The sequence below is a fragment of the Trachemys scripta genome, chromosome 7, assembly GCF_013100865.1.
Source record: "Trachemys scripta elegans isolate TJP31775 chromosome 7, CAS_Tse_1.0, whole genome shotgun sequence".
Lineage (NCBI taxonomy): Eukaryota > Metazoa > Chordata > Testudines > Emydidae > Trachemys > Trachemys scripta.
This window is the reverse complement of record NC_048304.1, coordinates 83,929,289-83,942,391: the sequence shown is the minus strand read 5'-3', so window position 1 is coordinate 83,942,391 and position 13,103 is coordinate 83,929,289.

Genomic DNA, 13,103 nt, shown 5'->3' with positions numbered 1-13,103 from the left:
ACCTTTTACAAAAATTAAATTTGTATATCATCCTTTATTTGTACACTGATTTCAATTTTTTTTTTTTTTAATAAATTCTCCCAGATTTTTTGCACATTGCAGCAGGTTGCACTGAAAACACACAACTGTACAGAAGCCATTCAGGGCAAGGGCCAAGAAGGTTTCGTAGCTACATAGGGGCCATCTGTGGTTTTGGCAAAGAGGAAGGGATGACACTCTTCTTTCCCTCCTCCTCGAGGCTAGGACAGGAGTGGGCTGGGTTTTTTTTGTTTTAAGTTAAATTTCCAATCCAGTTAACGGCTACTCAATGACCTAATATATAATCAGTCAATTATTACAGTTACAAATTTGTACTTATCGCAACTGTGATTTTTTTTTAAAGCAATGTTTGCATTAGATTTCAGAATGGACATTCCCTTGAGTAGAATGGGGAACAGTTCACACCTATCAACTATAGTTTGAGGCTGTCTACAGACTCAGAAAAACAATTTTAAATAACTTTACACCAATGACTGTCTGGAAGATTATGTTTACAACCATAAGATCTAAAAAACAAGTTTTTGGAAAAAACAAAAACTTATATTCAGAGTATGATTCTGCAGAAGTTCATAATGTTTTCACCTCTCCACAGGCCCTTGCTTATAGGCAGACTGTTTGGATCAGAGAATCTTTAAGACCAGTAAGATATTCACAAGACTTACTAAGAAAGTCTTGTGAAACTGCTTGCTCCAGCGGTCACGAGATTCATATTGTTGAGACTTGGGAATAATAAGAGTGGATTAAGTTTTTGGTTGGACTTTACTTTTTGAGTCACTAGTGGATAGTTACTGACCTCTATAGATGAGTTATCAGAAGGTGCATGTTTCTCTTCTGCCCACTGATTAGTAAGGGGAGCTGTCCTCATTTTGCTCTGTAGTCATTGTTGCTAAAGCCCCCCCATGTCTATTTGTTTGCAGAATGTTACCTGTCGAATTTCTATTGATGTTTTAGTCAAACTGGCATAATGGGCTATTAAAACTCAGGCCCAACTGCTCCCATCTACTCAAATTATACTTTCAAATAGATACAACCCTCTGCTAAAGCTACAGCCTTTTCTTTGACACAGACTTGATTAGTTTTCCTTGTAATGTTTTTATGAACAGTCTGATGTTCCCTCATGCATTTATTATGAGAGTCAGGTCTAGCATATGGCGTCCCATTTACATGTCTAATGAAACTCTGAACTTTACTGGCTGACTTAAAAAAAAAAAAAAAATCATTCAACTGCAGTATACTTCTACTAGGTGTAAGTTTCCTTGGGAAAGGATCTCAGGTGGCTTATAGGATGATAATCTACAGTGAGGCATTTTTTCTCCCATTTGTTTAGCAAAATCTTTGATTTGGCAGCTGATTTGGTAGAGGCATCAGCTCCTGGATGTGAATACAGTGCAACGGAATGGTTAATTATGACATCCCTCTTCCTTGCTTGTGCTGTTCCTATGTTTTTTGAGGAAATCAGAGTCTTAGTACAAGGCAAAGCATAGCAACTGCTGCTATGGAGCATGACGAGACAAGTGATATCTGTTACAGATATTTTACTAATTCTTCAGTATGATCGATGTAGGTTTTGTGAGGAAAATATGAGGAGGGAAGTCTGAAGGAGACCAGCACCCTTTAGAGTAGTTTCAGGAACTATTAGATGGCATGTTATTTTAATGGCATTAGATTTTAATGAGATATTATAAAGTTATTACTAGATAAATTCATGGAGGATAGGTCCATCAATGGCTAATAGCCAGGATGGGTAGGAATGGATCACTTGAAGATTACCCGTTCTGTTCATTTCCTCTGGGACACCTGGCATTGGCCACTGTCGGAAGACTGGGCTAGACGGACCTTTGGTCTGACCCAGTATGGCCGTTCTTCTTCTTCTCTCTCACAATCCTGATTTCCCTAAACTTTAGTTGGCTCCAATCATTATTGTAGTTACCAAGCCTCAGCCACAGACACTGCTAAAAGGCTCCCCATATCCTATGGAACTGAAGTACAACTTGTATTTGGGAATCCTTTCATGGCAGGAAAAACTCAGTTCAGCAGAAGCCAGGTGACAAACAAGGCCGTCTACTGGTCCATACTACTGAAACAACATTTAAAGTAATGAATTCAGAAGTTTTTTGAAAAGCACAAATGTAGTAGTGGATCAGTTTAACTAGACAGGGATGATGGCAACACAGTGAACAAGAGCCCTAGATTAACGGCCAGTATTTAACCTATTGTGTTATGTCAGTGCGATCTTCTGTGCAGACTTTTAGTTTTAAAACCAGGCTTGCTATGGTTTAGCTTATATCAATTAGATTATTATTAGTTTAAAAAAAATAATAATAAAGTGCAATGAGCCTGCTTTAAACCAAAAATAAGGCAGAGGGGTTTGCACAGGTTTGTTTGGTTTTAAAAACCACCTTTTGTTAAACCAGGATAATTGTGTTCGAGTTGTATCTAGATAAGAACTTAAGTACAAGTCCAACAGAGCTGTTTCACAAACTTCTTTCTGCAGGAAGGTTAACAGTCAGTTCTATTCTTTTTGTGCCTATGTTGCTTATGTGGCCACTAGACTCTTGACAGAACAAACATTTATTAACCACACATATTAATTGTTATCAATTTTCAGCTTCATGCCTTTAATATAAATTTCTGCTCCTTGGCTCTATATTGGACACAGATTCATAAAATGGGAGCAGCGTGGACTGCTCTATTTGCCAGCAAGGCATGTAAGTAATGAGCAACCTTTGATTAGAAAGAGTGGGAATAATATGCTTTTTTCAGGTTACCAGGTTGGTATAGAGAACACCAACAGTGTGATGCAAGTCTTGTACTTCTTACAGTGAGCAGGACCCAGCTGGAATAAGATTTTTAAAGGAACACCATCCAATAATTTTATGGTGCAAGTAATAACAGAAGACTTACAATAATACAAAATATGGTTTTCAGTGTATCCTATGCATTTGACAGCACTACTTCCTTTTTAGCAAGTTCTCGTTTGCTTGGAAAGTCCCCAAAATTTGGAAATACGATTATAAAAAAAATCCACAGAAACTGGTAGGTAAAGTACCCAAAAATACATTTAGCTCATTTTCTAATGTTGTATAGATTAGGAGTTTGCTGCAGTGCTTTTACCAATAGTCTGTACGGACACTCAAATTGAGCCTCTAGGTCACAACAAAGCATCCCCACACATCTTTCCACCAGTAGCTTTAAAAAAAAAAAGTGAACTTGGTTTAGTATCTGCTCTTCACTCCTGAATGCAGCAGCAGAGTAATGCAATGCCACGCGAGAGGGGCTATAATCAAGTGCCAGTCAAGTCAATCATGGCACACAGAACTTTCCTGCAGAAGAACAATCCTCCTCAGGTATCAGGAGAAGCCACAAGCTTTAGAAGGTGAATGAATAAGACGCTCATGTGGGGAAGATGAGGCAGGTGGACAGTCAGCTGATTAACAGTATCCTTTCAACTGTAAAGAACAAAAACAGGAAAGCACAGGATGGAAGGCGAGATTAATAATGAAGATATGAACTACAGAACCAGTCACTCATAGTGGCTATAGGGATGGTGACTAACCAAATGAGTTCTTTGTGGGCACAGATCATTGGTTTATTCTAGTTCTACCAATCTCACTCTAGCACAGCAATCAGCCTTTAGCTCAGGGGTTGCAGTGGCTCGGTAAACTGCAGGCGCCGCCTCCCGCAGTTCCCATCGGCTGGGGGAGAGGAACAGAGATACCACCACTAGTCACCAGGCAGAGTTAGCCATGGAGACAGCGTCATTTTTCCCCCCCCCCCCCCCCCCCCCCCCCGTGAATATAAACAAGTCAAAATACCGAACACAACTATCTGATGCACACCTTGCTGCAATCCTGAAGGTTTCAACTGCTCAGTCACTGAGGCCAAATATCAACTGACAGAACTGAAGTGTTGCCAGGTGTCTGGCAAACACTAAAAACTCTCTGGCAGGTGACGAATTGTATAGTTTGTGATACCGGAGAGCCAGGGAGCAGTGGTAGAGTATTCAAGGGGAAATATATAAGCCCAAGGCTAATTAAGGTGTGGCTCCCTGTAGACTAGGGAGGGTGGCTACAAGTTAATTGGAGCACCTGCAGTCAATTAAGGCCCTGTCAGGAACCTAATAAAANAGGGCCTTAACCATATGACTATTGTTCCTCTTAATTTAGCTTGAAAATATATACTTTAGCCATACATACATGAGACAAGCCTTCTAATATACCAGTATATATTAAACTAAGTAAAAATAACAACTGATCTGCTAGACTTTTTAAACGCAAAACTGATGTGACTTCAATGGAAGCTGTGTACACATAAGGACTAAATGGATGATATTAACTTTCTTTAGAAAAAAAGCAAAGATACTGAATCTAATAACAATACTTTTTTGTTTATAATGCATTTCATCTCAAAGATTTCCACAGTACTTTACAAACTATGACAAACATTTTCAGAGGTTGAAGCCTAAGGTTTGGCACCTAAATCCATAGGGAAGTACCTAAGTGAGAGGCCTGATATTCAGGGCTTGAGCATTCACAGATCCAACTGAAACCTAAGTTTAGGAACTCAGGTCTGAAATATTGGGCTGTGAACATCCAGTACCACTAAAATGCAGACATCTCTGGTGTGGAAGGTATGAGACAATAGTATAACGCAAAACAGCAAAGAAAGAAGACAATTTAGGCAAAAACACCTGGGCAAACTTCTACTCTTTTAAAAAGAGCTGTGGGATCTTTAATATCCACACACAGCAGAGAGGACTTAAGCCAGTCTTAAGAGTCTCATCCCAAAGAACCTTTCACTGTAAAGTGGGTGGCACTCAGTTTGTCTATACTGAAAGGATAGTTTCCAGAGAGCTCACCCTGCAAGACTATCTGTGAAACAGAGACCCCTTGGCAAAGGGTTCCCTGTTCCTTGCACACAGCTCTCAGCTAAGACCTGGCATACTCACTATACCAAACACATGTCTTACAAGATACTTATCCATAAAGAGTAACACATAAGGTATTATAGAAAGCTCAGAATTTTTCAAGACTCAATCATTGTGAGATGTATGTATGGATAATATTTAAGGAACAATGTATTTATATTAAAAGCATGTTTATGGATTTGGAGTAGAAATTAGTCACTAGTACAGAGGTGGGCAAACTATGGCCCGCAGGCCACATCCGGCCTGCGGGGCCATCCTGCCTGGCCCCTGAGCTCCCAGCTGGCCCCGGCCCCTCCCCTGCTGTCCCCCAACCCCCACAACCTCAGCTCGCCATGCCAGCAGTGTGGCGGCGTGGCTGGCTCTGGCAGGATGGCGTGGCTCAGGGGCAGATTTAAAAGTGAACACAGGGTGCCCTGGCATGGGCCCCCCCAACAACAGGGGGACCAGGCACTCGGGCAGCTCAGCACTGGTCACCCCCCGTGGGGGGGAGGGGCTGCACTGCACGGGCAGGGGAGCAGGCGGGCAGTGCGGGTGACGGGAGTGCGGGGAACGTGGGCAGAGGACTTAGGAGGAGCACTGGGCAGCCGCACAGGCGGCCAGAGAGAAGTGGCGCTTTGAAGGGGAACCCGCTGCTTCTCTCCAGCTGTGCGGCTGCCCCTGGTCCTCATGAGTCCTCCGTCCATGTTGGCAGGGCCACATTCCGAAAGGGGCTGAGAGGGGGGTTGGCTGGGGGTTGGGTCCTGGGGGGCGGTTAGGGGCAGGGGGTCCCGGGAGGGGGCGGTCGGGGGACAGGGAGCGGGGGGGGTGGATAAGGGTTGGAGTCCCAGGGGGCAGTTAGGGGCGGGGATCCCAGGAGGGGGCGGTCAGGGGACAAGAAGCAGGGGGGGTTGGATGGGTTGGAGGTTCTGAGGGGGACAACCAGGGGGAGGGAAGTGGGAGGGGGTGGATAGAGGGCTGGAGGCAGGCTGTTTGGGGGCGGCACAGCCTTCCCTACCTGGCCTCCATACCGTTTCACAACCCCGATGTGGCCCTCGGGCCAAAAAGTTTTCCCATCCCTGCACTAGTAGGTGATGTGCCTCTGTGATGACCCATTCAAGCAAAAGTCCATTGTCACCCCTCCCAAATCAGCTGGAGAGGTAATGCAAGATTCTATTGTCTACTCTTGTCACAGCTAAGGGAAAATCATCAGAGAAAATGTGAAACAATCCAACCACTTAAACTCTACAACAAGGCAGGGGTTCTCCCTGTCTGTGAATAGGCACAAAAAACTGTTTTCAGTATAACAGAGCATAGGGAAAGGCACTCTGGATGCATTCACTGAGGAAACCCCAGTTGAACGGGGTGCTTTCCTGAACATTTGGCTCCTTGTTCTAGTCTAGAGAAACCAGCCAGCTCTGCAACAGATTGAACTTTGGGGGTGGGGAATCTACTTTATTAGACAGGAAAGATAACTATTGATAAGTGTAGACCTAGTTTCATGTTTTATGTTTTTGGTTTGTATTGTAACCACTTGTTTCATTAATTTTTATTCTTTCTTAAAATTAAACAAAAGAAGGTTTATTTAAGTGCTCAAAAGTGATGTGTGGTTTACAGGACTGGGGATTTAAGGTAAAACTGGTAAACTGGGATATGCTGCACGTATGGGTGTAGATGTTCTGTGAGAAGCAAATGTCAGGGGCTGCATATCACAGGGGAACTATTCAAAGGGACTCAAGAATTGGCATGCAGCTAGTGTTAACCTCTCTGGCAAAGAAAGGGCTGGCATAAGCCCAGAGGAGGGTACTTGAGTGGCCAAAGCACTGGCAGTGTGAGAGAGTTGACACCCAGATACCACAAGAAAGACTCACTCTCATTGGAGATAGAGGGGTAACAAAGTGAATCATAGTCCTGGGTACCCCAACAACTGATACACTACCCTTCCTGTGGCGTGTGAAGAATCCTCAAATTACACACTTGACTTTATTCTGAAAAACATCTGCATGAAAATGGATCTCACTGGATCTGCGCCTTGTGTGTCAATTCAGAGTCACATCTGCTGATTCTAGTGTCAAACGTACATTTTTAGTACCTTTAGTTAGCCCTGCAGAGCCAACATAGCTAAGAAGGAGTGAGCTGGATTCTGTTCCATCTGTGCATCATCAACAAAACTGGCTGCTAAATTCTAGTGATAGATATAAAGTTACCTCAGTGCAGCCCCAAAGAAGGCAAACAGAGATTCCACAGTTGTCTGTGAAGGTACAATCTAAAGTTAATGGGGTTACATAAATATCATTTGGCCTCCAAAATCTTTATTACTGATGATGATATATAAGAAGAAAAGAAACTGTTTGGTTCTCAGATCCCAGGGTGAGTTTGTAGGGTTGGCAATTAGAAAAGGAAATGTATTTTATTGCAAATGGAGAACATTTGATATGGAAATTATTGAGAGACAGTAAACCTGGAACCCCATGCTGGTACTTTTAATGAGTCGCTTTTCAGAGCAGAACTGCACTTTAAACTTAAACATGTTAAGTTCTTCTTTTCCTTCATTCTGACCAGAATTGAAATTGGATGTCTATCATTTCCATATCCATAAGCTTCTCTACCATACAAAGAAAGACAAGTCTTCATCCTATTACTGAGAACAGATCAGCATTGAAAGATAGCTATCATGGACTGTGCACAAAAATGTGCTTGTCTAGTTTGCTCCTGCCACTATCACAGTTATGCACACAAATGGTGAGTTAGGTGTCTAATTGGTCATTTGCACATGGATTTGTGGTAATCAGCTCTTTGCTGCTGAACTTTTGAAAATCCAGTATAGCTAATATGTCTTGGTTAAGCCACTAATGAATTTCAATTTTCAGTGCATATTATGAAAGGCTATAAATCAGAAGAAAATTGACATATTTGTACCATTTGGTCCCAGTTATTTTTTCCATCACCAATATGTCCTAAACTCTGATACACCACTCTGAAATGTTTGCTGCAGACACCTGTGTCCATCATGAGGAACACTGAACTGTTTCATCTGAACTTTGTATGCCATCCTTCTGAACTGCTGTGAGCCTATGATGTGTGAGTCTTATACTTTCTTCTGTGTGAATGCCACAAATTCCGTTATGTGTGTGGAACACAAGCAAACCTTGCTCACCAAATTAAGTTTCAGAAACACAGGGTTAGTGTTATTTTTACTCACCTAAATCATCAGGTTGTTTTCAACCATGTAATTTTGAGCCTAGCTGAGTTTTTCCCCACAGACTGACTCACAGCCATGGTGAGTTTGCTTCTGTGTCACATGGCTTTCCAGTGTTCCTGATGAGCTGTTAAACTGTCAACCACTGATGCAAACTAGGGGAGCACATACGGAATAAAAAAATTCAATGAATTTTCAATGAATAGCTTGAAAACAAAGTACCCAACTGGCAGCTCTGAAATCCTCTATTTATCCACCAAAATGTATAGTACAGGGAGCAACCATGGAGCATGACCCTACACTTCAGGGGTGAAGCAGGTTTGAAAACTTGATCTGGACAGAACTCCCCTAAGGATAAGACAATAGTTCCCTTCTGTCTTCATTCACTTTTTGAGCTCTTTGATGAAACTGCCAATAAGGCAGTCAGCTGTGATGTGGACAGCTCTCCACTAGGAGGAGAACGGAGATCACCAACTAATTTCATCATCTCAGGCATTGGCACCCTAACATCAGGCTTGTCTGGTTACGTGGACTCTCTCCTCAGACCCTACGCTACCAGCGCTACCAGCTATCTTCGAGACACCACTGACTTCCTGAGGAAACTACAATCCATCGGTGATCTTCCAGAAAACACCATCCTGGCCACTATGGACGTAGAAGCCCTCTACACCAATATTCCACACAAAGATGGACTACAAGCTATCAGGAACAGTATCCCCGATAATGTCACAGCTAACCTGGTGGCTGAACTTTGTGACTTTGTCCTCACCCGCAACTGGGGACAATATATACCTTCAAGTCAGCGGCACTGCTATGGGTACCCGCATGGCCCCACAGTATGCCAGCATTTTTATGGCTGACTTAGAACAATGCTTCCTTAGCTCTCGTCCCCTAACGCCCCTACTCTACTTGTGCTACGTTGATGACATCTTCATCATCTGGACCCATGGAAAAGAAGCCCTTGAGGAATTCCACCATGATTTCAATAATTTCCATCCCACCATCAACCTCAGCCTAGATCAATCCACACAAGCGATCCATTTCCTGGACACTACTGTGCTAATAAGCGATGGTCACATAAATACCACCCTATACCGGAAACCTACTGACCGCTACACTTACCTACATGCCTCCAGCTTCCAACCAGGACACACCACACGATCCATTGTCTACAGCCAAGCTCTAAGATATAACCGCATTTGCTCCAATCCCTCGGATAGAGACAAGCACCTACAAGATCTCTATCAAGCATTCTTAAAACTACAATACCTACCTGCTGAAGTGAAAAAACAGATTGACATAGCCAGACCAGTACCCAGAAGTCACCTCCTACAAGACAGGCCCAACAAAGAAAATAACAGAACACCACTAGCTGTCACCTTCAGCCCCCAACTAAAACCTCTCCAGCGCATCATCAGAGATCTACAACCTATCCTGAAAGATGATCCTTTACTCTCACAGATCTTGGGAGACAGACCTGTCCTCGCTTACGGACAACCCCCCAACCTAAAGTAAATACTCACCAGCTACCACACATCACTGAACAGAAACACTGACCCAGGAACCTTTCCTTGTAACAAAGCCCGATGCCAACTCTGTCCACATATCTATTCAAGTGACATCATCATAGGACCTAATCACATCAGCCATACCATCAGGGGCTCGTTCACCTGCACATCTACCAATGTGATATATGCCATCATGTGCCAGCAATGCCCCTCTGCCATGTACATTGGCCAAACCGGACAGTCTCTCTGCAAAAGAATTAATGGACACAAATCTGACATCAGGAATCATAATACTCAAAAACCAGTGGGAGAACACTTTAACCTGTCTGGCCATTCAATGACAGACCTGCGGGTGGCTATCTTACAACAGAAAAACTTCAAAAACGGACTCCAATGAGAGACTGCTGAGCTGGAATTGATATGCAAACTAGATACAATCAACTCAGGATTGAATAAGGACTGGGAATGGCTGAGCCATTACAAACATTGAATCTATCTCCCCTTGTAAGTATTCTCAGACTTCTTATTAAACAGTCTGTACTGGGCTATCTTGATTATCACTTCAAAAGTTTTTTTCTCTTACTTAATTGGCCTCTCAGAGTTGGTAAGACAACTCCCACCTGTTCATGCTCTCTGTATGTGTGTATATATATCTCCTCAATATATGTTTCACGCTATATGCATCCGAAGAAGTGGGCTGTAGTCCACGAAAGCTTATGCTCTAATAAATGTGTTAGTCTCTAAGGTGCCACAAGTACTCCTGTTCTTTTTGCGGATACAGACTAACACAGCTGCTACTCTGAAACCAACTAATTTTAAACAGCCCACTGAGCAGCCATGAAATGCTAAATGATTTGATGTCACCACTGATTTGGGCTGAGTTTGGAGTTGTGACAGGTCCTATAGCTCATTAAAAAATCCCAGCTATCTGGCCTGACTTTTTCCAAGTGGCTATCTCCATAGCCAGACTACCATCCACCATAAATATAAAAGCCAAAAGTGACCACATGCTCAGGACAACCATAAACTTCAGTGACAGAAGCCAGGAGGGAAGCTGGGTGGATTACTCCAACTGCCCTGTTCTGTACATTACCCTGAAGTTCTGGCATTCGCCACTGTCACAGACAGGATACTGGGCTAGATGGACCATTGGTCTGACCCAGTGTGGCCATTCTTATGTTCTTATGACTTTAAAATGAATGAAAAAGTGGGAAAGAACTGATTTAATCTATCCTGCATGTTTTATGTATACATTATTTACAAATGCAGTATATTAACCCTGTACTATCATGTGACACCAAAAAGTCTTTTAAGGAAAGTACAGAGTGAAGACTATTTGGATGTATATAAACTGTTGTGCTATCCTATGCAATCGGTAAGGAATACAGGTTCCTGTATCTGGACAAAATTCGTGCAGTAGCTTGGATAGGATTAAATACCAGGTGGGTAAGGGTTAATTTAAAAACAGCCAGCACTTTTAAAAATAAAAGTGAGTGATGTTGCAGACACATCATCAGCTTGGACCAAGTGCAGGTATCCAGAGCTCCAGCTAGATAATTGGAATCAGATGGGGTCCCTCCCCACACAAGCATTCTAGTTTCTATAACAACTTGTTCCCCATGCCTCTCTTCTGATGTCATTCTTGGAGGGCATTGCTTTGGAATGTAGTAGGGACAGTAGCTGGGATAAGGAGGCGTGATGCCTGGAAATAAAGACCGTAAACTTGCTCTCTGGGCTTGGGGGAGATTTTATGTTTGAATCCAGACTCCAAGAAAACAGTTCCTACAGGAACTGAAAGGTGATCACTTTGTCAGGGACACTGAAGGCTCGTCCAGCAGAGTGGAGAGCTGTTGTTGTCATTTGAAGGCTGAGTAGTTTAGGAAAGGAGTATGATGTAGTGGCTAGAATAGGACAGTAGAAATCCAAACTCCTGTGCTCTTTTCCCAGCGCTAGCCCTAATCTACTTTTTGGAAAAATCACTTAAGCCTCCTGGGCTTCAGTTTACTCATCAATAAAATGGGGGAAGTTATCCTTATGTCACGGGGGGATTGTTAGACTTAATACATGTTTGTAAAGTACTATGAGATTCTCAGAAGGAGGGTTCTATAAACGGGAAGAGAATTGTTGTTATATTTGTGACTGAAAATACATTGAGAAGAGGCTTGCTCTCAGTATTTCCATATTAAGTGAGTTGAAATCTGGCAAGCATCATGCAGATTTAAAAGTGAAATAAAGCAAGGGCACGCATTCTGACTTTACAGAACCTGAGTTCCAAAAGATTCTGGCTCTCCTTCAACTCCCCAAGTATATTGCTATTACTGTTGATAGTGTACTAAAAGCCTACACAAGTATCACTCTCAGATAACATGCGTGGCCAATTATAGACCCTCTTCCTTCTGCATTCATTTCAAAATTATAATAATTTTAAAATATATATTTTGATTAGAATCTTCTTTAACCACAACATACACAACATACCCCCTTGTTACAATGGAAATAGTAAGTGAGAAGTTCAAAAATCCTGCAAGCTTAACTATGTCTAGAAATCACATATAAATCCCAATGATGTGCAGTTAGTCCAGATAACCATCATTTTTCACATATATCTAATCTCATTATCTACGTAGACCCAATCCTGCAAGCCTTCTGCATAATTCCCACTTGCTTCAATGGGAACACTATACATAAAAGGCTTACAGGATCAGGCCACGTATGTCTTTCATTCTTTAAATATAAACCCATAAAGATATAGTCCGTCTCTTTCACTCTCCCCACCAGCATTCTGTACAAGACTCTGATGACTGCATAGTGTCCAACCACACCATTACAGTACCAGAATTTTATTTGTGCTACCATATCTAACTGCAATGTCATTCAATACCAACATTTTGGCTCCTTGGTATGAACTGAAGATGAAGAAAGCAAAATAATACAACCAGTAGTAGGTTCACTGGTCCAACAAGGTGGGTGTGACATGAATGAAGAGGCAGGGTCTAAGAAAACAGCACTGGCTGTAATGTAGACAGGAAGGGTAAAGAAGCCAAGCTAAGGAGCAGGTGGTTGTTAGAGGATGTGGAAATATCTTGATGCTTTCCATCTAATACAACAAACCCTTTTCCTAACATGCTCCCCATTACCTGAATCCATTAAACAGCCTTCTTTGTGGAAGACAAGGGTAGTGAGCTGCTAATAACCAACCAGCACTGATAGGTGGAGGCTGTAACCTGACACGCAGTATGCTGAGGCTGTCATATACACACTCTCACGTTCATGTGTATTGCACTCACCAACCCAGACACCCGTGTACACCTCCATGTACAAACACACAAACCTAAACACATACCTAAAGACAAACCTTCATACACAAGTGCACAACACTGTTCCTTAAGGCACACATGCTTACATTAAACACACATACACACACATATAGATTTTATCAGCGTGAGTGTGGGAT